Consider the following 26,543-nt stretch of genomic DNA (forward strand, 5'->3'; position numbering starts at 1 on the left):
CTTTGCTAAACACAAAATCATGGACTGAATAGAGACACTGGATTTATGGCTTATTACAATAATCGGTACATCACTAATTCCTCCCCCCCCCCGCTCCCCAGCTACTTTTCTCCCTCTGCCCATGACTGGAGGCATGTTAATGGGCCACTTCACCTTGAATGGTCCCTTGTATGTGTTAACTACATATGCTAACCAATCTGTTCAAACCTTTTATATAACAGTGACACTTTGAATTAGTTTCCCAGACCTGAAGAAGAGCTCTGTATAAGCTCTAAAGCTTGTCTCTAATCAACAGAAGTTGGTCCAATAAAAAGATATTACCTCACCCATGTTGTCTCTCTAATCTATAGTATGTGATTAATGAGGGGAGAGAACTTCAATTGGTGCAGCAGAGGTTTCGCTTGGGGAAGTATAGGAAAGACTGGATGCTTATCCAGACCTATTTGAATTCGCTCACTTCCCATCACCATGACCACTAATGCCTGTTCATTTCCTTCCTCCCAATGCCGCCACCCCATAGCCTCTTCTGCATTCCCACTCCCCCATATTACCCATGTTCATGGCATCACCCAGTCTTGCCAGACTCGATTGGTAATCTTCTGGGTTCTACAACCTTATTGCTGGGTGCAGGTGCAGGGTTTTGGTGCAAATTTGTGCATCCTGGGACTTCCCCATTCAAAAGAGGGGCCCCAAAGTTCAGAAGGCAACTGTGACAGTAATTACCTGAGTTCAGATTTGGGGGGTGGCTGGGGGGAAACTAACCAACACAGACCTGCCAGAGAATGCTGAACATGAGGTGCATGCATGGCATGGCACGGCACATGCGTGATAACTGCATCTTTTAGAACAAGATATTCAGAAAAGCCTGCTTATGCCAGTGGATCAGCAGATGATAGGTGTAGTCCCCTCTCTAACACAAGAAGAACTTAAGAGGGGTGCTTCCAGCACCTTGATTCCTCCACTGAACTAGCAAGATTTTCAGGGAAAACTGCCATAGACTTTAATCTCCTCAACAGGCAAGCAGTGGGATTTGGGGCAATCCACTGACAGATCACTTCCTCCAGTAAACATTAAGGATACCTTTCTTTGTATTCGCTGTATATATCATTTACATTAAAACCATTCTATATAAATACAATTAGTACAGAACATTGCCCTTCTCAGCAAAAAAAGTTTACCTGAAAGAACTTGAAGGAAGAGCTACAGCAGATAAATAGGAATCATCACTTGGATTCAAGATTACACAAAACAAATAGTTTAGGGAGAAAACATTTCATCTCTTCCTTATCCTAAACACAGAAGCCTTAATTAAGCATAATCCTCCTCTGCTTATTTGATTATAGTGGCCAGGCTGAAGTACAGTAAACCAGGATATTGACAGCAGCACTGATAGGCTATATGGAGGGGTCGTATTAAAGTAAAGAAAGCTAAAGATGGAACACAATGGTGGAAGGATGTTAATTGTCCTTTATTTTGGAAAAATTAAGGTGAGCATGAGATTAATTGCAAGGCTTAGAGAATTTTCTTGGAATTCTTCCTAATACAGTATGCAGTTTGCAAAGGAAGCTCAGTGTTACCACATTTTTGGTTTTGAGAAATATCCTTCTATAGTGATGCCACATCAAAGGAGGTGCTGTAAGTTAGAGGTTTGTGGCTTTACAAAGTTCCAGCTGTTTGACTTTAGATGAAGGTATGCATAATACAGATTTTATTTTTGGTATTTCACACCTGACAGGCTTATTGTGTGTGCTATAAATTAGGGAGATACCGTGTACTTCTGAAATTATTCAGAATTGCTTTCATTCGGATTATTTCTTCATTACAAACACAAACACACACACACATTCCAGCTTGAGCCTGAATATCTACCCCACAATTAAACAGCCCTGCAACCCACAGGTAAGTGGTGAACATGGAGACCTGGGAGATGGGTCGGAAACAAGAGGGAGTGTGGGCTATAATGGCAGAGAGAAAGGAGGGTCAGGGCAAAACTGGGAGGCAAGATCAAACCAGTATCTTAGATGCCTATATACAAATGCGAGAAGTATGGGTAATAAGCAGGAAGAACTGGAAGTGCTAATAAATAAATACAACTATGACATTGTTGGCATCACTGAAACTTGGTGGGATAATACACATGATTGGAATGTTGGTGTGGATGGGTACAGCTTGCTCAGGAAGGACAGACAGGGGAAAAAGGGAGGAGGTGTTGCCTTATATATTAAAAATGTACACACTTGGACTCAGGTGGAGATGGACATAGGAGACGGAAGTGTTGAGAGTCTCTGGGTTAGGCTAAAAGGGGTAAAAAACAAGGGTGATGTCATGCTAGGAGTCTACTACAGGCCACCTAACCAGGTGGAAGAGGTGGATGAGGCTTTTTTTAAACAACTAACAAAATCATCCAAAGCCCAAGATTTGGTGGTGAGGGGGGACTTCAACTATCCAAATATATGTTGGGAAAATAACACAGCGGGGCACAGACTATCCAACAAATTCTTGGACTGCATTGCAGACAACTTTTTATTTCAGAAGGTTGAAAAAGCTACTAGGGGGGAAGCTGTTCTAGACTTGATTTTAACAAATAGGGAGGAACTCGTTGAGAATTTGAAAGTAGAAGGCAGCTTGGGTGAAAGTGATCATGAAATCATAGAGTTTACAATTCTAAGGAAAGGTAGAAGGGAGTACAGCAAAATAGAGACAATGGATTTCAGGAAGGCGGATTTTGGTAAGCTCAGAGAGCTGATAGGTAAGGTCCCATGGGAATCAAGACTGAGGTGAAAAACAACTGAGGAGAGTTGGCAGTTTTTCAAAGGGACACTATTAAGGGCCCAAAAGCAAGCTATTCCGCTGGTTAGGAAAGATAGAAAATGTGTCAAAAGACCACCTTGGCTTAACCACGAAATCTTGCATGATCTAAAAAATAAAAGGAGTCATATAAAAAATGGAAACTAGGACAGATTACAAAGGATGAATATAGGCAAACAACACAGGAATACAGGGGCAAGATTAGAAAGGCAAAGGCACAAAATGAGCTCAAACTAACTGCAGGGATAAAGGGAAACAAGAAGACTTTTTATCAATACATTAGAAGCAAGAGGAAGACCAAAGACAGGGTAGGCCCACTGCTCAGTGAAGAGGGAGAAACAGTAACAGGAAACTTGGAAATTGCAGAGATGCTTAATGACTTCTTTGTTTCGGTCTTCACCGAGAAGTCTGAAGGAATGCCTAACATAGTGAATGCTAATGGGAAGGGGGTAGGTTTAGCAGATAAAATAAAAAAAGAACGAGTTAAAAATCACTTAGAAAAATTAGATGCCTGCAAGTCACCAGGGCCTGATGAAATGCATCCTAGAATACTCAAGGAGCTAATAGAGGAGGTATCTGAGCCTCTAGCTATTATCTTTAGAAAATCATGGGAGACGGGAGAGATTCCAGAAGACTGGAAAAGGGCAAATATAGTGCCCATCTATAAAAAGGGAAATAAAAACAACCCAGGAAACTACAGACCAGTTAGTTTAACTTCTGTGCCAGGGAAGATAATGGAGCAAGTAATTAAGGAAATCATCTGCAAACACTTGGAAGGTGGTAAGGTGATAGGGACTAGCCAGCATGGATTTGTAAAGAACAAATCGTGTCAAACCAATCTGATAGCTTTCTTTGATAGGATAATGAGTCTTGTGGATAAGGGAGAAGCTGTGGATGTGGTATACCTAGACTTTAGTAAGGCATTTGATACAGTCTCGCATGATATTCTTATCGATAAACTAGGCAAATACAACTTAGATGGGGCTACTATAAGGTGGGTGCATAACTGGCTGGATAACTGTACTCAGAGAGTTGTTATTAATGGTTCCCAATCCTGCTGGAAAGGCATAACAAGCGGGGTTCCGCAGGGGTCTGTTTTGGGACCGGCTCTGTTCACTATCTTCATTAACGACTTGGATATTGGCATAGAAAGTACGCTTATTAAGTTTGCAGGTGATACCAAACTGGGAGGGATTGCAACTGCTTTGGAGGACAGGGTCATAATTCAAAATGATCTGGACAAATTGGAGAAATGGTCTGAGGTAAACAGGATGAAGTTTAACAAAGACAAATGCAAAGTGCTCCACTTAGGAAGGAAAAATCAGTTTCACACATACAGAATGGGAAGAGACTGTCTAGGAAGGAGTATGGCAGAAAGGGATCTAGGGGTTATAGTGGACCAGAAGCTAAATATGAGTCAACAGTGTGATGCTGTTGCAAAAAAAGCAAACGTGATTCTGGGATGTATTAACAGGTGTGTTGTGAGCAAGACACGAGAAGTCATTCTTCCACTCTACTCTGCGCTGGTTAGGCCTCAACTGGAGTATTGTGTCCAGTTCTGGCCACCGCATTTCAAGAAAGATGTGGAGAAATTGGAGAGGGTCCAGAGAAGAGCAACAAGAATGATTAAAGGTCTTGAGAACATGACCTATGAAGGAAGGCTGAAAGAATTGGGTTTGTTTAGTTTGGAAAAGAGAAGACTGAGAGGGGACATGATAGCAGTTTTCAGGTATCTAAAAGGGTGTCATAAGGAGGAGGGAGAAAACTTGTTCACCTTAGTCTCTAAGGATAGAACAAGAAGCAATGGGCTTAAACTGCAGCAAGGGAGGTTTAGGTTGGACATTAGGAAAAAGTTCCTAACTGTCAGGGTGGTTAAACACTGGAATAAATTGCCTAAGGAGGTTGTGGAATCTCCATCTCTGGAGATATTTAAGAGTAGGTTAGATAAATGTCTATCAGGGATGGTCTAGACAGTATTTGGTCCTGCCATGAGGGCAGGGGACTGGACTCGATGACCTCTCGAGGTCCCTTCCAGTCCTAGAATCTATGAATCTATGAAAAACCCGAGCCCTGACAGACTGAGTCAGCTGACATAGGCCAGCCATCGGTGTTTAACTGAAGTGTAGACATTCCGGTAGGGACATCCAGAGCGTGGAGGTTGCATCCCTGACCATCCTGGCTAATAGCCACTGATGGAGCTATATTCCATGAACTTGTCTAATTCTTTTTTTAACCCAATTATTTCTTTTGTTTGTTTTAAATCTGTTGCCTATTAATTTCATTGAGTGATCCCTAGTTCTTGTGTTCTGTGAAAGGATAAATAACACTTCCCTATTCACTCTCTCCATGATAAAGCAGTGAGAAGGAATCAGACATTCTAACTTGGGTAAGAACACTAGCCAGGTACTCAGCTGGTGTATATTGGCCTTACTCCATTGATTTCAACTGGGCTACACTGATTTACACCAGCTGAGGATCTGGCCCATTATGTCTCCCTAAATCATCCCTGAAGCTTCATACAGATCAATAACTCTTCACTTCCTATCCTAACCTGCTGCACAGAACTAATGAGAATTGTTAAAACAGTTGCTGCAGTTCACTCTAGAGGTAACCACATTTCTGTTTCTGAAGTAGTAATTCCCTATGCATAGTTTGTATATTAGTTTAGATTTGCAAATTATTTTTGAATACTTCATTTTCTAGTCTATTCTTTTCAGATTCTTATACAGTGTCCATCATTGTGGTAACTAAAGTGATTAAAGGAACAATATAAAAGTGTGGCATACTGTGTTATTATTTATTATACACTAGGGCTGCATATGGGAATGGGGGGAGAGTAGATGACAAAGATGACATTGCCTGCGGCACTTTATTTCAAAGGACATCCTGCCAGTGATTAATGTCTGTGCTGGATGAATGTGAAGTATGTATTCAATTCTGCCTTTGAAATATGACTCGAGCAGTGCTGCCAAAATATATTCTTCTCAGGACAAACATTTCACTAGTTCTGAAATCTGCAGACAACTTGAAAGCTAGGTCATACAGATTCATAAATTTTAAGGCCAGAAAGGACTGTTAGGATCACCTCATCTGACCTCCATCATAAACACAGGACAAAGAACTTCACGCAGTAATTTCTGCATTAAGACAACTGTTTGTTTGAGCTTTGGCATATATTTTTAAAAGACAGTTAATCTTCACTTAAAAACTGTTAAGTGATGGAGAATCCACCATGTCCCCAAATAATTTGTTCCAATCATTAATTACCCTCACTGTTAAAACTCTGTGCCTTATTTCCAGTTTAAATTTGTCTTGCTTCAACATCCCACCACTGGATTTCATTATGTCATTTTCCGCTAGATTAAAGAGCTGTCTACTATCATAAATCTCTCCCCCAGAGGTACTTGTTGATCACTATCAAGTCAAACTCTTAACTTTCTCTTGGATAAACTAAATAGAATGAGCTTCTTAAGAATATTCCTATAAGGTTAGTTTTCCAGACCTCAAATAACCCTTGTAGCTCTTTTCTGAACCCATTCCAATTTTTTAACATCTTTTTTGACATGTGGACACCAGAATTGGATACCGTATTCCAGTAGCTGTCTCACTAAGTAATGGCTGTATATAGATGGAATAACATCTTTCTATTCCTTCTAGATATTCCACTGCTTAGGAGGGAATTACACATTCTAACTTGGGTAAGAACACTAATCAGGTACTCAAGCCTCCTAACTACAACATTGCATTGGAACCTCATGCTCTATTGGTTATCTACCATGACCCTTAAGTCCTTTTCATTCATCCTACATTCCAGGATACAACCTCCATCCTGTGTAATCTACATCCTTTGTTTCTAGATGTATGACCTTGCATATGGCTGTGTTGAAATGTGTGTTGTTCCAATGAGCCCGATTTACTAAGCAGTCGAGTTCAAACTGTATGACTGACCTGTCATTATTTACTGGTCCACCAATTTTTGTGGCATGTGCAAACATTACTAGCAATGATTTTATATTTTCTTCCAGATCATTTATACAGATATGAATAGCATTGGACCAAAAACAGATCCCTGCAAGACCCCACTAGAAATACATCTATTGGATGATGATTCCCCATTTACAATTGTTTTTTCAGGTCTATCAGTTAACCACTTCTTAGTTCATTTCATATGGGATGCAGATTTTATACAATGCTAATTTAAAAAAAATGAATGTCATGCAGGACTAAATCAAATGCACTACAGAAGAAGGCTACAAGGTCAACAATGTTACCTTTATCAGCCAAACATGTCTTCCTATCTATGAGATTACATCTTCCTTTCTGAATACAGAGCAGAAATATTTATTGAATACATCTGGCTTTTCTGTATGCATCATAATTTTTACATCCTTGTCTTGTACTAGATCTGTAACCATTGCAAGGAATTTGTAGTCCACGCCTCTTCTACACACTTTATCTTTCTTAAGTAGGGTGTATTCAGCGATTTTACCAATTTCAGCTGTCAGTTATTCCAGTTGGTTACCCTGAAGACTGAGCATTGAGACCAAAGCAGTACAAGCCATACATCCTCCTCTCACTAGAGAAGGTGGCCCAACGTTCCACAAAGCCCCCCAGCAAAACTCCCTAATCTTACAGCACTTATCTAGCCAATTTTTTACCTCTGATATCTTGTGCTATCGTCTCTGAAATGTGGACTAGGAACTACTTCCAAGATCACCTGTACTTTCCTGAGATGCCTGAAGCTTTTAATGATCTGCAAAATGTCTTCCAAAGCAGTGTCATTCATGCCAATATCTTTCATAACCAACAGATTCTTGTCCGCAGGATTCAGAGTCCCATTCAGTCCCTCAGTGATGTGTATCGTCTTTGCTTCAGAAAGACAGCCCACATCCTGCTGTTCTTTTGCCCCCTACTGAACATTTTATCCACTCTCAGTAATTTTGATTCCCCGATGAAGACCGTCTGCGGTCTTCTTTTGAGCATCTTTGATGTCCTCAAGGATTAGGCTGAGCATCCATCCTCAAGTGTATCCTGGGGAGATCCCTGTTCCTCCTCTCAACTGGAATCTTCTAGTGCATTATAAGCAGCTTCTGCACTGAGTACCTGAAAGTGATTAGATATCGCTACATGAGGTGAATTTCTCCTGGTCCTCTTTCCTCCAGAAATCTCAGACTGTCCATCTTCTACTTCTGGCTGTACAGAATCTCTCCTGCTTCCATTTCCTTATTTTGTCACAAACTGCCAGTTCTCCTCTCTGTTTTCCATTCTCTCCTGTTCCCTTGAAACCAATTCATTCTCCAGCTGTGTCCATGGAGGTGCTGCCCATAGTTGGTTATCCAAGAACTCTTCTGTCTCTCTGATGCTATACAAGGTCAATCACTGCCCTTGAGACCTCAGATTTTTTCTTCCAATACAGCCATCAACTTGTACTTTGTGCATAGGAAGTCTCTATCTTCAGACAAAAAATAGAACATGGCACAGCCCTTGCAGGTTACAATAACTTTTCCATTGCTGGGTATGTAGAGCTGTACATGAGGGAAAAAAATTTGCCTACAGTTTAGCTTGCAACCTCCCTCAGAAACTTACCTGTTAGCCTCTTCTGTTTGCCTGCTTAGGAGTTCATTTGACAATGATTTATATTCTTGGATTCATTTCGTCAGCGCTGCCCCGTCACAGAGACTCCAAAAAAAGACTGCTTTCACCTGACCTGCTCAGGTGCCTAACAGCCACACAGCCCTTGCAGAAATCCAGCCAATGGACAAACAGATCTCACACACAACTCCTCAAGTCCCATTACCTCCAAACACAGTATCTACAATTACTGCATAGAAATTCCACTGGTAGACTCTCCTCATTGCCTGCCAATGTAACGCAGTACTCTCTCGATTAGATTCTGTCTGCCTTTGTTCAAGGAAAGAGGAACAATTACCAGACAAATGACAACATTAAGTTGTTAGCATGGATCATCCTGGTGATGTCCCAAGCAACCAGTTCAAACAGGGGATGATAACCAGGCAACAGGATTCCAGGTGGCAAAGGTATGTACGGTATATCTTTTTTAACTTTAATTTCAATCATAGTCATAGCTGTTTGTTGTTCCAGATGCCTATGCATAAAATGGAACTTCCTTATTTGTTCATTTCCTTTCTACGAGGTTTTCTAGAACAGTCAGATACAATTCTGTGGATTAGGACAAAATAGCAGGCAACGGTATTTCCTGGTTCAAATTAAATGTAGAAAACAACTTCAATCTGACTTCAGGCAGTGTCATGAGGATTACAAAGTTCAGGAGATAATCATCTAGGTGGTCCTTGTACCTTACAGAATAAGGGTATGCAGCTCCCTGAATTTTCTGGCAGAAGAAATTGCAACAAGAAATAGGATCATCAGGTACAGTAAACAGACATTATTTTGAGGGGCTCAAAGGGAGATGCTGTGAGAACACTGCAAACCTAATTTTAATGGAGGAACAGTTTCAATTTTTCTGTGATTTCCGGAGTTTAGACATACCTGTGTGGTGGCCCATGGAAAAGTGATCCACTGCACCCAAGAATGCTACAACATTTGTGCAATATGCCGTAACTAAAGCGACAATCAAAACCAAATCCAGATAAGGTTGCGGGAATTCCTGAACCAGAAGGAAAATATTTCCCTATACAGTAAGGAAAAAGACTGCTTTCAGGAGAATACCTTGGCAAACATGACCTTATCTGACAATGTCCTCTTTCTTTCACACACCTTCCTCTTGGTTGCTTTTATGACGACTACTACCCTATACTCTGCTTTTTCAATACATAATTTATGTCAATTTGCATTCACATATACCAACATATGAGGCATAATTTACACCACCATTTAAGTCACCTGTTTGGTCTTTCAGCTTTGCATGATTCTTACAGAGTATGCATTTCTGTAAGTTAAGGATTTTAAAGCCAAATTCTTTGCTGGTGTAAGTGGTCAAAACTCCATAGAAGTCAGTTGATTCCAACTTCTCCCCTCCTATGGCACAGTATATGTTTAAAAATCCCTACAGAAACCCAGCCTGCCTTTTATCAGGTGTTATCACAGGTGTTTATTTACCTTGCTAGATATTTTAAGTCACATCTTCTTCCCACGCAATCAACACTTGGTATATTTTGCATAAAATCAAAAATTACAAACACCGAGGCCTGGATCCACAAAGGAACTTAGGTGTTACAAAGCTGAGCATTGCAACTCCTACCTTTTAGATACCTAGAAAATCACAGAACACTGCAATCTACAACGCCTAAATTAGGTGCCTAGGCTCCTATACAATGGAGATAGGTAGGTACCTTAGAATGTAATCCACAAAAACCAGCATGCTAGGCAGCTCCCCACCTAAGCTAGCCAATGGGGAATGTTAATGAGGGGTGTGTCCTTAAGCCACATCCCTCTCACAGAATTAAGCACCTAAATCCAGGCTGCAGGGAGGTGCTTATCTCTGCTAGCAATCCACAACCAGGAACCCCTCTCCTGGAATCAAGTGGCTAAGTCATTTCTTGTGAGAACGAGTGAGGCACCTGTCTCATCACACACAAACAGGCAGGTGGTGAGGGAGCTCAACAGTAAGTGCAACTTACCTGGGATGTAGGAAACCTGGATTCAATTCCTTGCTCTGCTGGGGTGTGTGTGGAGAATTTGAATAGGGTCTGCCACCTCTCAGGAGAGTGTGCTGAGCACTAAGCTATTCTGGTGTGAGTCTCAATCTCTTCTGTTGAAGCTGTTCTACTGTGTACAAACACTTGAGTCACTGGGACAAAGAGAGAGAGAGAGAAAGACAGTGCACGCATGCTAGAATGACTCTATAGCCTGGTGGTCAGGACACCGAGGTAGGAGACCCAGTGTCCTGCCCCCCTATTCCAATGACTCTTTATTTATCCACAGCGGGACAGCTTCAACAGGCAAGACTGAGGGAGCCCCACTTCAAAATATCCCATAGCTTAATGGTTGGAGCACTCAGAGGTAGAAGACCCCTGTTCAAATCTTCTCCCCCACTTCAGGCAGGTAAGTATCTTAACCCCTGGGCTAAAAGTTATAAGGTGGGCACAGGGACCACCATCACTGGCCAGATTTTGAATGGGGCTTAGTCCAGTAGGTGGCCTCTGAGCATACAAGTTAGGCAGAGGAGCACCTCTGTTCCCCTGGTTTGTGGATCTTTCTGGATCTTAGGTGGGAGATAGGAGTCTGGATGCCTAGGGAGAGGCAGCAGTGTACACGCCTAGAGGTAGAAACGTAGGCACCTAGGGAACTTTTACTGCAAAAATGTAGGCCCTAAATGACTTTAGGTGCGTACAGGGTTAGCAGCAGCTTACCAGAAATTCTGTGGATTGCAGTGTAGCCTAAAATAGGGACATAGGTGCCCTAAATCTGGGATTAGGCACCTAAATCCCTTTATGGATCTGGGCCCAAGTTTTAGGGTTAAATATCGGACTGGTGGTGCATGAAGCAACAGACTCCTGCAGTAGGAGTTGCAAACAATGGCATAGTTCAGAACTCCTGCAAGAAGATGGTCTGAAGAAGAAGAGGCAGTTTAACTTGAGTTTGTTTGCTTTAAGCAAGTGTAAGAAACAGCATAACATTAATTCACAGCAGCAGTCAGCAAGCATATTCAGGATGGCCTAGTCTGCCACTGCATTGTCACAAAAGCATAAAGAGGTTTCTCAAAGAGAAGTGAGTAAGTGCTGCTGCATTTGGAATGTGTAACGTATTAAAATTAAGAAGAGTGATCAATGTAGCACACAGAAGCCAGGCAAATCTTTGTTGTGGTGTTATGGTAACTGGTCTGTTGCAAATTCCGTGAATATATTTTTCTCAGACACCTATCACACTCTGATCTGCTCAAAGTTTTGGGGTTTCTTGTATTTGTGTCTAAGGAAGAATGGTCCAACGACTAGGGCGCTAGCCTAGGACTTGAGACACCTGAGTTCAAGTCTGTGTTCCACCAAAGACTTCCTGTATGACTTTGGGCAAGTCACTGTGTCTCTCGGTGCCTCAGTTCCTCATGTGTAAGCCCCTTCATTTTCAGTTTACACTAATTTTTATCCCCCAAATCCTGGATTTTACAAAAAGTATTATTCTTTTTTTTTCTGATTTTCACCCTATTTTTGTATCATTCACATATATAAAAAATAACTTGTATTAGGAAAATACAGTACATTGCATGAGACATTTATTACGATGATAATAAATGTCTGTGTGAATATAACAGGAGTACTTGTGGCACCTTAGAGACTAACAAATTTATTAGAGCATAAGCTTTCGTGGGCTACAAGTGGGTTGTAGCCCACGAAAGCTTATGCTCTAATAAATTTGTTAGTCTCTAAGGTGCCACAAGTACTCCTGTTATTTTTGCGGATACAGACTAACACGGCTGCTACTCTGAAACCTGTGTGAATATACAAAGCTATCTGTTGAAGTAAGGCTATGTATTAGTCTAGAAGATACACACAATAAACCAGGGGTTCTCAAACTGGGGGTCGCGAGGTTATTACATGGGGGGTCGTGAGCAGTCAGCCTCCACCCCAAACCCTGTTTTGCATCCAGCATTATAATGGTGTTAAATATATAAAAAAGTGTTTTTAATTTATAAGGGGGGGTCGCACTCAGAGGCTTGCTATTTGAAAGGGGTCACCAGTACAAAAGTTTGAGAACAAATAGGCCCGCACGCAAACTCTGAAGTGTGTGCGCATCTGAGTGTACTGATGAATCTCACGCCCACCACGTACACATTTCAAGCTGTTAGTAGATCACGGTTTAAAGATTTGACACAGTAAAATGTGAAGAGAATGAAAATCGGTATCAGAATACGCTTCAGAACACAAGGAAGTATTCAAAAGTTTTTAAAAAACAAAAACAGGAGAAAAGGATAAATTTGAGTGTTTGTGCTGCAAATGGTGTGGCATCGAAGTTGATACTCGGGCTGACCAGATTAAAGAACATTTGGAGACCAAATGACATTTAAGACTAAAACAAGAAGGTCAAAATAGAAACAAGCAAACATTGGAATTAGCCTTTATCCAGATACAACAGAAAGAACAAGATCAACACAATGTACTAAGTGAATTTATATGTGCCCTCTGCTTTTCAGAGCAGCTACTAGGCCTTGCTCATGGTTCTTTGTACAAAATTTCTGTCCCACTGCAAAATCCTTGCCAAATTCAATCAATCTGATCAAGAAATATTTGGAGGAGAATGATGTTGCTCTGACCAACAAAATTAAAGAGAGATTGACTGGAAATATAGTTAGCGCTTTGATTTTTGATGAATCGCCAAATGTTCTCAACCGTAGTGATTTGTTTTCATTTTTTGATTTTATTGTGGAGATGCTTGCACTCATTTTGCCAGATTTGGAGTTTGTAAAGTCAGCAAACAGTCAAACCGTTGCAGCTTCTGTCAGTAAAACTTTAAATGAATATGCACTTACCTGGAATGATGTAGCAAAAGTGAATTCTGACTCAGCTTCTTACTCCGGAAAGTTCACACAAGATGTAAAGCTGAATGAAAAACCTGAATTGCTTCATTTGTCTTGCCCAGCTCACCTGATGCACGTTGCTGTCTCTCATGCAACAGATGTTCCCAAAATGGCTGATTTAAAAAAGTTTATAACATGCTGGTGCAGTTTTCAAGCATGCAAGTAAAACCAAAAACCTCTTCTATGATATCTGTGAAGAAATCGTGTTTGAATGCAGCATTCCATTTCCAGTTGTACCAACAAGATGGTTCAGTCTGTATTTGGCTCCACAGAATGTTCAGAAGGCATGGAGCGTCTTAATGCGACTTTTAGATCATGAAGAGTTCAACAATGAAAAAGCCAAAAAGCTGAAATCTCAAGTGACTACACAAAAAATTAGGCAAAACCTTCATACAAAATTCGAATTACTGATTGAAACACTTCAACCACTACATGAAGCACAGAAGAAATTGGAATCCAATTCTTTAACATACAGCACATTTTCTAATACAGAGGTGTATGGCATTCTGGTTAACAATATCTATCCCACAAAAGCACATCTGGGGAGATTCCAGAAAAAAAAAAAAAACTTTTCATATGTTGCCAGTCACTGAGCAGGACAACCTTAAAAAAGCTTTCAAAAGTTTTGCGAAGAGCTGTCAAAAAAGCAGGAAGCTACTGTCACTCGCAATATGTCCCCTGAAGCTTTTCACAGCGAATCATCATTCTGGAAAGTCATTGTGCTGTTTGACCCTCATCATAAAAGTGTGGCCTGAGCTGATAAATCTCACTCTTTGTGGCTTCTAACAAAGGAAGTGCAAAACTGGAAAATGAATTCCATGCCTATGGCAATGCCTTCCCTGAACAACCGCTCCATCACTCCTCCTGAATTCTGAAAAATCCACCACACCGACTTTCCAACTTTGAGGCGTGCTGCTTCTCGCATCCTTAGTGTCCCACCTGGCTCAGCTGATGTAGAGAGAGTATTTTCGAAATCCAAGACTGTAGGAGAATGGGCCTTGGAAATGACTCCTTAAAAAGACTGCTGCTAGCCTACACTATGCAGAGAAATTTTTGGAAATTACACTGAAGGACTTCACATAAAACAGTGAGTGTTTATAAATATTTTAAAAATATTTAAAATATTGGGTCCAATTATTAAATGTAAATAATTATAAGCTAATAGTTCTAAGTCTACAACAGTAAACTGTTTATTGAAATGAAAAGTTTTATTTGGGGATTAGAGATATATTGTTTTCTTAAACTCAGAGGTGGCATTGTGTTCTGAGTTCTGTTTTAGTTCTGCAGCAAGCCACACTGAATTCCATTAATCAAAGCATTAATCTACTGAATACTTTTCCCCCTTTCCTTCCATCCACCAAAATAAACCCCGATAATCATCCAGAAAAATTATTAATAGTTTTTGCACCGATTTTCAGCTGTTTTTGTTGTGGCAATAAACGTTGATAAATTCCTGTGAAAAATTAAATTAAATAAAAACCAAAACCAAAGGGCCCTACTCATCTGTAATGTGGGGATAATAGCACTGCCCTATCTCAGAGGTGCTGTGAGGCTAAATATATTAAAGAATAGGAGGTGCTCAGATACCACAGTAATGGGCACCATATAAAGTACTGAAAATTGATACGGGAGCTGAGATTTACACGGAAAGGTACAATTAAACCCATTAGTGCTAGTTGTGTGATGCACAGAAAACATTTTCAGAATTTGTTGCCATTTACAGTGACCATTTTCTGTTTGCCGTCACCACATGGCCGTATAGTAGCATTCTGGTGGTCTTACCGGGGTATTGTACACAACCAATATGCCATTTAGACAGCAATTGAAATTCAAACCTATTGACACAGCAAATTTAGATTCTTCCTGAATTCCATTGTGACTCAAGCGGCATAACATATATACTAAGACGTATACCACCACTTTTGAATGTGACCCTTACATTTTACATCCCTGCTTTAGAATAGCTTATTGACATTTTTATGCCATAGACCTTTATTTAAGGAATTCCACTGCTATAGAGGTTTGCCATGACTAGCCCTTGCAGACCTGAAATCTTAGTGTAACAAGAACATTTGGTATTTTACTTTTCAAGGGGAATATTAATAAATGACACTGCTATCAAATACAATATTTGTTTTGCATATGTACAGTGCTTAAAAGAACCTCCTTGATCATTCCATGCTTCGATAGCAGCATGTTTTGAAGCTGGACATATAGGACTGCATCCCTACTTCCTTAATTATTATTCTGTGTAGTTATGAATAGCAGACAAAGGGGAGGGAGGGAATGGGATTAAAAACAATATAAAACACAACATAGTTGTTTGTGGACATAATTAAATTCATGTTTTTCCCCTTTCTGTTCACAAACTTTATATAAAGGAACAATAAAAGTCAAAAAAGCCATTATCCAAATCCAGAATAATTGGTTACTATTTACAGCCACTTCAAGAAGTATTATACACAATCTGTCACAGAAATTTGTGTGTTTATTTTCAGACTCTTTTTAGGTAAATTCCACTGCTTCTCTCTAAATTTTTCAGCTAGCTCAGAAAGGACAGCATTTGCTAGACTCCAGCCTTCTTTAGGCTATTCAGAATGTCACAGAATTTATTAGCTCTTTTCACTGCTTTGCACATCAAAACACCAAACATCCTCTCAGGGTACCTTCCAAGTCAGAACTCCACACACATCGGAACAACCAAATATCCGCTTGGTGAAGCTCCAGCTGGAAACTAAACCTGGAAAGAATCAGACGCTCAGATAAAATAGGGATAGAATGCACCTCTATACTGCTGTATGAGCATATCTTCAGATGTAACGGCACCCAATTAGAAAATTCTGGACTACATTGCCCTTAATGCTCCAGTTATCAGACCTGAGAAGTCACTGCTCAATACGTTTAAACTGTGTACCAAATGTAGTATGCAAATAAAATCAACAACCGTTACTGCCCATACTACAGTATATTGGCATCACCATCTGATGCAATAAATACAGACCTCAGACCCTTGGCAGTAGGCCACATTCCAAATTGGTGCTGTAAATCCCACAGTAGGTTGACCACTGTTTTTATTTTCAAAACTATTATCCTTAAATGCCAATGGAAATCCCTAGGTGTCAAGCTTTCTTTAAAACTTCTAATTTGAAGCTAACTCATTTTTGACTGGTTTAGCATCAGAAATGAAGTTGTTATAACTTATATATTAGGATTGCTCCCTCCCTTTTAAAATTTTAGGCTAATTAGTAGGGCTGTCAAGCAATTAAAAAATTAATCACGATTAATTGCGTTATTAAACAATAATATAATACCATTTATTTAAATATATTTGGATGTTTTCTACATTTTCAAATATATTGATTTCAATTACAACACAGAATACAAAGTGTACAGTGCTTGGTTTGTATTTATTTTTTATTACAAATATTTGCACTGTAAAAAACAAAAGAAATTGTATTTTTCAATTCACCTAATACAAGTAGTGTAGTGCAATCTCTTTATCATGAAAGTTGAACTTACAAATTTAGAATTATGTATAAAAAATAACTGCATTCAAAAACAAAACAATGTAAAACTTTACAGCCCACAAGTCCATTCAGTCCTACATCAGCCAATGGCTCAGAAAACAAGTTTGTTTACATTTGCAAGAGATAATGCTGCCACTTCTTCTTTACAATGTCACCTGAAAGTGAGATCAGGTGTTCTCATGGCACTGTTGTTGCCAGCATTGCAAGATATTTACGTGCCAGATGTGCTAAAGATTCATATGTCTCTTCATGCTTCAACCACCATTCCAGAGGACATGCATCCATGCTGATGATCAGTTCTGCTCGATAACGATCCAAAGCAGAACAGACCGATGCGTGTTCATTTTCGTTATCTGAGTCAGATGCCACCAGCAGACGGTTGATTTTCTTTGTTTGGTGGTTTGGGTTCTGTAGTTTCTGCATCTGAGTGTTGCTCTTTTAAGACTTCTGAAAGCATGCACCACACCTTGTCCCTCTCAGATTTTGGACGGCACTTCAGATTCTTAAACCTTGGGTTGAGTGCTGTAGCTATTTTTAGAAGTCTCACATTATGTGTTTTGTCAAATTTGCTGTGAAAGTGTTCTTAAAATGAACATGTGCTGGGTCATCATCCGAGACTGCTATAACATGAAATATATGGCAGAATGCGGGTAAAAAAGAACAGTAGACATACAATTCTTCCCCTAGGAGTTCAGTCACAAATGTAATTAATGCATTTTTTTTAAATGAGCATCATCAGCATGGTAGCCTGTCCTCTGGAATGGTGGCCGAAGCATGAAGGGGCATATGAATATTTAGTATATCTGGCACGTAAATACCTTGCAACGCCAGCTACAAAAGTGCCATGCGAAGGCCTGTTCTCAATTTCAGGTGACATTGTAAATAAGAAGCAGGCAGCAGTATCTCCCATAAATGTAAACAAACTTGTTTATCTTAGCGATTGGCTGAACAAGAAGTAGGACTGAGTGGACTTGTAGGCTCTAATGTTTTACATTGTTTTGTTTTTGAGTGCAGTTATGTAACAAAAAAATCTACAGTTGTAAGTTACACTTTCACGATAAAGAGACTGCACTACAGTACTTGTACAAAGTGAATTGAAAAATAGTATTTCTTTTGTTTTATCATTTTTACAGTGCAAATATTTGTAATAAAAAATAATAATATAAAGCAAGCACTGTACACTTTGTATTCTGCGTTGTAATAGAAATCAATATATTTGAAAATGTAGAAAAACATCCAAAAATATTGAATACATTTCAATTGGTATTCTATTGTTTAACTTTGCGATTAATCGCAATTAATTTTTTTTAGTTAATCGCGTGAGTTAACTGCAATTAATCGACAGACCTACTAATTAGTGTTTTACACATCCTCAAATCATATTACTAATTCCCAGGTTGTTAACCAATACTAGTCATACAGATATTAGAGGGACAAATGAATATTATAAGCCAGAAACATATTATTTTGACCTGTAAATAGTGTTTCTTCAGTGGATGCAGTCAGTCTCTATGTTTTTTTTTCTTCTGTCACACCTGAACAGGCAGAAGTGATCAGTGAAATTACAAAGTTGTGAGGAGCACCAGCATAGATTGTCTGGAGATTCCCAATAGCATCCACTATCACAAATGCCATAGCACTTACAATGACAATATACCAACAGGAGGAGGAGGTAAGAGCCATGTGGTTGAAATGAAATAAGAATGAACCCTGGGAGTGACCCTGTATCTCTGGACTGATGGATTCTGACAGGGGGGAATCCTGAGTGATTGGACAGAGATCCCCAAAGCCAGTTTGGGTATCCCTGAGAGATTTATGGAAAACTAGCAGATTACTGCACCTCTGCAATCATTTGGCCCTACAAACTCTGACTCATCTATTAATGTATTTTACCTGCTTTACCCTCTCAATAACTCTCTCCTTTTTCTTAGCTAATAAATCTTTAATTAGTTTACTAGATAAATTGACTATAGCATTGTCTTTGGCATGAGATCAAGAGCATCCATTGACCTGGGGTAAGTGATTGGCCCTTTGGGGTTGGTGATTTTTGGTTTTAGTAACTTTCATCACAAAGTCCAGTCTGTCTGAGTGGCAAGACGTGCTGGAGAGTCTAAGGGGACTACCTGTGCCTCCATGGTAAAACTAATATAGTAATCCAGGAGTGCATGCTTGTTACTAGTTTGGTGGAATCTAGTTATAGAATATACCACCAGTTTGGGTGTCTGCCCTGTTTTCTGACCGTCTGACCTGAGATTGGCACTCTCAGTTGTGAGCTACTCCAGGTAGTGTGACAGGTATTAAAAACAAGTATACCAACAGGTATACCTTTCTGTTGGTCACTTATGTCTGTTCTAGATGATCAAACAAAAAACAAACAAAACAAAACCCACAATCCATGTAGATGGAAAGTGACCTAGTCCACTTCAAGAAACTATTTTCTCTTTTTCCTCTCTTGAAAGTTTCACCTTTGTTAACAGTGATAGTTTTTCCTATTTAAGGGTGTTTTTATCCTTCTGGTTCAGATACCTGGAACAACAGTGAAAAATTTGCCAAATTTAAAAAAAATCTTTTTCCTTTTGTAAATTATTAACTTTATTAATAAAAAGGGAAAAATTGGAATAGTTTTGTTTTGGGGGTAAAGTGTTTACTTTATTGTAAAGCAACTGTACTCTAGACAAACAAATGATTGATACTGTTTATCATAATTTTCAGTAACTATTTTATGGAAAATAAATCATTGATGAAAAGCTTTTTAAATAGACTTAAATAACTGTTTATTATTATTGTCTTTTTATCCTAGATAGCACTGATGTGGGGTGGTAACAGCTATATACCTTTTTTCATAGAAGAATACTATCTGAACATGAAGGAGACCTAGATCTCTTCACTTTGGTGGCCTGGTGCTCTTTTCTCCCCATACCCTCAGGTTTTACCAGTTAAGGAGGATGGATCTTCAGGAATGGTTATCTCAGATATATGAGCAGAGGGGCCAGCAGGAGCACTTTTTGAAGATGAATGCTCAGGAAAATCTGCCACAGCTACTGCAGGGCCTGGAGAGTCGTGCATTGACCTCTCCAGAAGGAACATCTTCTATAAGACTCCCTAGCAATTTGGGATTTCTTTTTTTTTTTTTAATTTAATTTGTTATGTACCCCTCACCCAAACACAATAAACATTTTATGTGCCAGTTGTTAAGAGGCATTACTGTCTCTTATGATGGTTCAGAGATCTGTGTTCAGTCATAATGATGATCCCCGTACTGAGGCAGATTCCCAGGCAAAAAGGCAAACAGGTTCTCTTCCTCTAAATAAGAAAGGAAACATTATCAAAATATCTAAAACTAACATTATGACTAACTGCTAAGTACCTATCTATTTACAAAGCAATGGGTAAACTGCACAGCAAGCAAAGAAACTGTGACACTGCAAGTTCCAACTTGTAACCATAGGCAATGAGAATGAACTGAGGAGAGTTTGGGCTCACCCCACCCTTTATGGCCAGGTTGTAGGCGTAAGGACACTCAGGGCCCAGGTGTGGCCCCAAAGCACACTTCCGGCCAAAAGAATCTGAACTTGAGTACATGGGGAGCACGTGCATTGTCCGTGAAATATATATAGACAAGTACTTGAAGAAAGTATCACTATTCCACCAGTCCAGGTCATTTTCTTTGACAAACTTAGAATAATTATACTCTGTAAAATACTTGGAGCTACTTCCAGCTGAGACAAGCTTTTTAGAGCCCCTTCTGAGCCTGTCCAGGAAGAGTTCCCCTTTAGGCTCATTTTATATAGTTGTTTCCTATGGACCATCAGGGATATGGTTCATGTTTCAGCAACACATACACACAAAATTCTATAAATGAGTTTACCACAGTTTTACTGATTAAGGTATTACTGAACATGAATAACTGTGAGTAGTGCCATTAAAATCAATGATACTACTCAGAGTAAGGGTGCCAGAATCAGGCCTCAGTGATTAAGCCTGCTCTAGTATTTTGCTTCCAGTTGGCAGACAACACACCTGATTTACTTTTAGGTTTTAGCATTTAAAAAAACACCACCACCATCTGATTTTGAGGTTCATTTTACCAACATATATGCTTGAAACAAATTACTTCTGATGTCTGCTCTCTAGAAAAGAGAAGTAGCAAGGAGAACTGAAAAAGGTCTGATTTTGTGTTTATTTTGTTTGGTTTGGAAATCCAGCAAAAATAGATTTTCCATTAGATTTCCAGGATATCCTGGTTTTGGTAGAACAGAACATACTGTGAAAGTATCCCCTCTCATGGTTGTTCTGCTTTCAGTCCCAACAGAAAACCAGGAGGAGCAGAGCCATGCAATTTTTTTTAAGTTAAAACAAACTTTCTTGAATGTCAGAAATGGGCCAGGCTGTGTTCAGTTGAAGAAAAGAATCAGCCTGGATCTATTTAATCCAAAGTAGTGCACTAATTTGTACTAAAAACCAAGAGTGCTAAATCAGTATTACCGTTTCTTTACAATTTAGTGATATAAAATGTAGCACACAGTAAATATACGGCTGTACTTCAGGGTATTATAATCAATGAACTAAAAATGTCTTGCTTATATGTTTCATCCACTGAAGAGGAGTGCAACTGTTGCGGCTTTCAATTGTCTGAATAATGCATCTTAAGTTATAGCATTGCCTGGAAAAGTCACTATAATTAACAGCCTGTCAGCATTTTCATGTGAAACTCCATCTTTTACAGGGTTCATAACAACTTGGATGCTGAATTTTACTTCTAGTAAAAAGCTGGAGTCTGTCAGACTTCATGGTGAAATCCTGGCCCCACTAAAGTCAAAGGGAGTTTTGCTAGTGACAACAATGGGGCCAGGATTTCATCCCCAGAGTTTTGTGGTGTGTTCTAGCTATAAAGGCTGCTATTCCTGCTTTAGATCACCTAACACTGCAACATGCATTTTGAACATACTGCCAGGAACTTTGAGAGTTTCATACTCTTACATAATGGTAAATAGCCCTCTGATGAAAAAGCCCAAACAGATTGGAAGTATATATGATATATGCATGCTATAAAAGTCATTTGGAATTCCATGATTGCCACTGGCATTGATTCTGATCTCTCAGACCAGTTTTCAACTCTTATAACTCCATTGGCTTCTATATTGTTACTCCTAATTAACTTTGGTTTAAGTGAAATCTAAATCAAGTCCATTATGAAGAAATTATTTTCCTACTATAAAATTTGATAGTACTCTTATGTTCAGACCCTTCCGCCCTCATTTTTAAATGGTTAGCACTATGACATGTGTATTAGAGCATTAGCATATGCTGTTCATATTTTAGTCAAACTTTCAATGTGTTTGACATTGCATTGGATGTACTAACATCATATCAATTTCTGGCGCAGATACAACGCAGCTTGTTTTTGAAGGAATGCCATAATGGGAACCAAGTCACATCTATCAAAATTAATAGTAAGGTTTTGGTGCTTGACTCTCCTCTGAGGAACATAAGGATAAATCAAGAGTAAGTCCACAGAAATCAGAAGAGTTACATCAGTGAAAAATGGGTGTAAGTGAACAGAGAATCAAGCCCATCTTCTTAAAGAGTAAGAGTGACCCATAAAGTTTCTGTGTGTTTAGAAAGATGTATGTATTTTTAAGATACTTAAATCACACATGGCTTGTTTTACAAATGGAAGTGCAGAGTTATGTGTAATTGATTTGTTTTGTCCTTAAACCACTAATGATGCTCTCGTCAGTTAGGATTACTACCTAAGGTATCGATATTCACAAAACGTGTATATGAGACAATAATTCCTAAAAGTATTCTTATTGAAATAAAAATGTCAATGTTTTGTGTTCTTTAGTGTTTTAATTCTTATGGGTATGAAAAACAAAATTTTTAGATTAAAGACATTTAAAAATATTTTAAGTGCATCATCCTGTGTCTACATTACATCTCTTTCCAATAGCTGGCAATGGTCACCAGGACCAAGGGAATGACAGGCATAATATCGTTAACAGGTGAAAGTTTATAGGTTTTGTTGTTCCTTCTAACCAAAGTTGTCAAAATTGAGTGCCTAAAAGTCAGGCATGTAGATCCAGAGTCAGGTCACCTAAATAAGTGCCTAATTGGTGTGCTGACCACTCACAACTCCTGTTGACTTCGTTTGACTTCAAGTTGCAGTGTTCCACCCCTCTGAAAACCAGGTCACTTATTCATAGATTCATAGATTCTAGGACTGGAAGGGACCTCGAGAGGTCATCGAGTCCAGTCCCCTGCCCACATGGCAGGACCAAATACTGTCTAGACCTTCCCTGATAGACATTTATCTAACCTACTCTTAAATATCTCCAGAGATGGAGATTCCACAACCTCCCTAGGCAATTTATTCCAGTGTTTAACCACCCTGACAGTTAGGAACTTTTTCCTAATGTCCAACCTAGACCTTATCTATGTGACTAAATGTGGATCAAGATGTCTACGTTTAGATACCCAAGTTTGAACATTTTGGTTCATGTGTTTTTGAATTCTCTTTACCAGGGTATCTTCATCTAACCTGATAATTGTACCATCATACCAGATTAAGAATTTGTCTGTATCAACAAATGCGTGCCACTTTCCAAGCAAAAGTAAAAGCTCTAACTCAGCATGAGTTGAATGCAATCTAAAGTGTCTTACATCCCTGTAAGGACTTCCACATTTTGAATATTTTAGACCTGAGTTTGGTAGTAACTGCATTGCTTCATAAACTTTTCAGTTCCCCATTAGAACTGCAGCACAATTCTCACACAGCATATGGGCTATTGCTGTAACCCTCGCTTTGTGCTGTGATCCCTTTCCTTCCTTGTCCCATCCTCTTTATACTCGTTGTCACTCTGTGATGGGGTATATAAACCCCACACTGGCATGGAAGGAGTTAAGGAGCTGCTTTCGGCTCGGATGTCCCTCTACATCTATAAATCATGGCAGGAAAGGAGACAAAAGTCAAAAGGGAGGGAACTCCTCTCAGACCTGGGCAACCCTGGGTAGGGAGCAGACTGTTGAGCCTCTCCAGCCCCTAAGAGATGACTGACAGGCTGCAGAGTCCCTGCCCTCACAGAAGGAGGGTACAGGGCCCCTGATAGGGTGCCCAGATGTCCTGATTTTATAGAGAGTCCCGATTTTGGGGTCTTTTTCTTATATAGGCTCCTATTACCCCCCACCCCCTGTCCCGATTTTTCACATTTGCTGCCTGGTCACCCTAGACCCTGAGTAACTTCAGCATTGTTCCCCTGGGACCCCCATCACAAAAGTGTACACTTGAGGCATTGTTTATTCCTATTTATTCATTCATTTCTATTACACCCCCACCCACCCACCCCAATGTGTTGACGATCAAGACAATAGTTTTAAATGCTCTTTTGGGGTAAAATTCACTCCAGTGTAGAGGACATATAAGACTTTGAGTACCTATTAAATCCATTTTAAGTCCATACCATGAGTGTAAGTGGGATTTAGATAGTACAGATGATCTTGCACAGAGGCAAATTTCATGCTCAGGTGCAAGCTATTCTTTCTTTTTAACTCTGACCATGGATTAGCTGAGAGTAGAAGACTTCTTTTGGGAGGAGAGAGTCTGGCATCCTCACACAATGTCCAGCCCAGTGGAATTGTTGCATGAGGATCATTGCTCCAATGCTGGTGACATTGGCTTCAGTGAGGATGCTGGCGTTAGTGCAGTGATCTTCCCACTTGATGCAAAGGATCTTCCGGAGGCATCGTTGGTTGTACCTCTCCACTCTTGAAGTATTCCTTCTCACAACGCACAGTCAGTCTGTGGAACTCTTTGCCAGAGGATGTTATGAAGGCCAAGACTATAACAGGGTTCAAAAAAGAACTAGATACATTCATGGAGGATAGGTCCATCAATGGCTATTAGCCAGGATGGGCAGGGATGGTGTCCCTAGCCTAGGGGTGGGCAAACTTTTTGGCCTGAGGGCCACATCTAGGTATGGAAATTGTATGGTGGGCCATGAATGCTCACGAAATTGGGGGTTGGGGTGCGGGAGGGGGTGAGGGCTCCGGCTAGGGGTGCGGGCTCTGGGCATGAGGGGTTGGGGGTCCAGCTCCAGGCTGGGATCTAGGGGTTCAGAGAGCGGGAGGGGGATCTGGGCTGGGGCAGGGGATTGGGGCGAGAGAGGGGTCGGGGTGCAGGCTCCGGGCGGCACTTATCTAAAGTAGCTCCCAGAAGCATCGGCATGTCCCCCGCTCCGGCTCCTATCTGGAGGTGCGGCCAGGCAGCTCTGCGCTGCCCTGTCTGTGGGCACCGCCCCTGAAGCCCCCATTGGCCACAGTTCCCAGCCAATGGGAGCTGCGGGGGCTGCGCTTGGGGTGGGGGCAGTGCGCGGAGCCCCCTGGCTACCCTTATGCATAGGAGCCAGAGGTGGGACATGCCGCTGCTTCCAGGAGCTGCGCAGAGCAGGGCAAGCCCCCGACCCTGTTCCCCGGCGGAAGCTCGAGGGCCGGATTAAAACATCTGGAGGGCTGGATGCGGCCCTCGGGCTGTAGTTTGTCCACCCCTGCCCTAGCCTCTGTTTGCCAGAAGCTGGGAATGGGCGACAGGGGATGGATCACTTGATGAATACCCGCTCTGTTCATTCCCTCTGGAGCACCAGGCATTGGCCACTGTTGGAAGGCAGGATACTAGCTTAGATGGACCCTTGGTCTGACCCAGGATGACCGTTTTTATGCTGTCAATAGGTCACCCAGGTTTCGCATCCATAAAGGAGTGTAGTAATAACAACTGTCTTATAGACCTGGATCTTGGTTTCCTGCGTAGGTCACAGTCTGTGAAAATGCATCTAATCAATTTCCCAAAGGAAGCACTTGCACACTGGATCCCATGCTGTATCTCACTGTCGATTTTTACATTTTGAGAAAGTTGGCTACTGAGGGACCATAAGTGCTCCATTGTCTCCAAAGTCTGTCCCTCGATAGTGATTTGTGGTGGGTCATGTAGAAGGCCTGAGGCAGGCTGATGGAGCACTTTAATAATGTATTTAGAAAAGAGGGACTCCTTTTGAGGGAAGATAGAGTCAGCCCTACCTGTGTCAGAATTAATTATCTGCTTCCCAGCCTGATGGAATGAGACTAAGGGGATCAGTTGGGCCTCATAAAAGGGGCTGAAAAAGATCAGTCAGGGATGTGGAACCCCAGGGAGCAAGCAGACTCCTGTGGGTTAGCTGAATTAGGGTCTGCTGGAGGCCAGGTACTCTGGGAGAACCAGCCTAGGCACCAGTGCTCTGTACCAAAGCAGGGAAAGATGCAAGAAACAGAGTCCAGAAGGGGCTGAGAATGGTACTCCAGGGGATCCAGCCTAGGGGCTGAGTACAGGATACTGGAGCGGGGGAAAGACTCAAAAGGCAGCCCAGAAAACAGCTGAGAATGAGGCCCAAAGGGTGGGCTGAAGACCATGAATTGCAAAAGAACTTTTTTTGTTTGGACTTTTTTTTAAACCCTGGAAGGAGTGAAGCTTGTTTGTGACATGGCTGGATGGCCAACCTATATCTCTAGCACTGATTTGTGTGTTGAATCATAGAATATCAGCGTTGGAAGGGACCTTGGGAGGTCATCTAGTCCAACCCCCTGCTCAAAGCAAAACCAATCCCTAGATAGATTTTTGCCCCAGATCCCTAAATGGCCCCCTCAAGGATTGAACTCACAAGCCTGGATTTAGCAGGCCAATGCTCAAA

The sequence above is a fragment of the Emys orbicularis genome, chromosome 3, assembly GCF_028017835.1.
Source record: "Emys orbicularis isolate rEmyOrb1 chromosome 3, rEmyOrb1.hap1, whole genome shotgun sequence".
NCBI classification, from domain to species: domain Eukaryota; kingdom Metazoa; phylum Chordata; order Testudines; family Emydidae; genus Emys; species Emys orbicularis.